Source organism: Aplysia californica, unplaced genomic scaffold (assembly GCF_000002075.1).
Source record: "Aplysia californica isolate F4 #8 unplaced genomic scaffold, AplCal3.0 scaffold00120, whole genome shotgun sequence".
Taxonomy (NCBI): Eukaryota; Metazoa; Mollusca; class Gastropoda; order Aplysiida; family Aplysiidae; genus Aplysia; species Aplysia californica.
In genome coordinates, this window is record NW_004797390.1 from 261342 (window position 1) to 263537 (window position 2196).

Genomic DNA, 2196 nt, shown 5'->3' on the forward strand with positions numbered 1-2196 from the left:
CCCCCCCCCGCGGTTGATCTTCTAGACAAACGATTTGACCAATTGGAAATTTTGACAAAAGCCACATTAAAATGGATACCACTGTGTGTATCATTATTGTATACGTGCATAAAAAATGCAACAGCTTTAAGATTAAGACGTGTTACCTGACCTACGCCCAATTATTCTTTCACGGCATTATTGAGACACCTTGAAACAGCTAAAACGTATGTGAGGGTACTTTTTGTGGATTTTTTCCTTAGCATTAATTTAATACGATTCAACCACATATTGTCGTTGAAGAACTTTTGAGTCTGAGGGTTAGTCATTATATCGCAGAATGGGTCCTTGAATTCTTGACAGGCAGACCATAGTATGTTAAGCTGAATAGCACAAAATCTGACACAATCCTTTGTAACACCGGCGGTCCTTAAGGGTGTGTTTTGTCACCGAGTGTGTACACAATATATACATGGTACCAACGATCATAGCAGTAAATATTTAACAACGCGCTTAATTAAGTTTGCAGATGACTCCGCCGCTATTATTGGATTAATTGATATTGAGGAAAAAGAGTATTTCGAAGAAATGTGTATGTTTTTTAAATGGTGCAATTCAAATTTTCTTAAAGTGAACCTCTCAAAAAACAAAGGAAAAGATTTTTTTACTATAGAAGAGAAAAACCACAATCCCACCACTCGTATTTGAACAAGAAACAATTGAAATCATCGATTCATACAAATATCTTGGCCTTACAATAGACAACAAATTTACATGGCAAAATCAAGTAAACAATATCGTTAAAAAGGTAAATCAGAGGCTGTACTTTCAGCGGAAACTTAAGTCTTTCAATCTGAATCCATTAATCCATCTATCCTTCAGATAATAATTCTACTCTAAATCTGACCACCAGCAGAGAGTAACCGGTAATCGGTTTGGGGTTTCTTGTTCTGACTTGGCCTGTCTTTAGATTTTGTTATCTGGCCCACTTTCGGAGAAAAAAAAAGTTTGGTGTCCCCTGATATAGATGACGGATAGCAGATACCATGGTAGGCTGTGTGATGTGATATAAAAACCAGCCTGTGAGGGCTTAAGATGTACTTACAATACACTCAGAAACACACTCATACACACACTCATACACACACTCATACACACACTCATACACACACTCATACACATTATATTCATAAAAATACACTCACGAGACAAGATAAGATGATACTTTTTATTTCCCAAATAGGTCTACTGCCAAATTGGTAGGGTGTTTCACCACACACACACACACACACACACACACACACACACACACACACACACACACACACACAAAGATGCACACACACATACACACACAACCACGCACAAAGACGCACGCATACGCATACGCACACACACAGACACACACACACACACAGACACACACACACACACACACACACGCACACACACATACACACACATACGACATACACCCACATACCCATACATACACATACGTACATCAACATAATACCTATATACACAGAGAGAAATCTAATGATTTGTATATTATATACATGTATATTATCATCATGATCGTCAAGTGCCAGATCTGCGACAGACACGATTATAATGGTTCTCCGGTCATTCATTTGCTCGGAAGCTCTGAAAAAAGCTACGAAATCCTGAACTTTCTTACATCGAACACATCTGTTCACGCTCACTCAGTAGGTTGCTCTGGGTCTACCCCAGCCTCGCTTGCCTTCAGTTTTGCCAGTGACAACTAGATTCAAGTGTCCCAGAAACTACAGCATGATTTGTCTTTTCCTGGTTGTTGTTGAGGAGTTTTTTTGTTTTTTGATCAGCGGATGGCCCAAGTGGGCTTCTTCAAGTCCTACCTGCTTTGATTTCTTTTCCGTACAATAAATTCTCAGCAGACCCATAAGAAAGACCAGTTTTGTTGTCGGGGATATTTTTATGGGAGGTTGGGGGGGTTCTAAACGTTTAGAGTTTATAGTTACAGCCATACTGTACACGCAAAGGCCATTCTGAAGGCAGATACCACAGGTAATGCTGAAACTCTATAGATCTATCTGAAATACCTGTCAGTTTGGTTTTTGGGGTTGTTGTTTTTTTATTCATCCATGTCGGAGTGGTGCCGAGATTTAGAGCTTTTGTTTGAGTATGTATGTGTGTGTGTATGTGTGTGTGTGTATGTGTGTGTGTGTGTGTGTA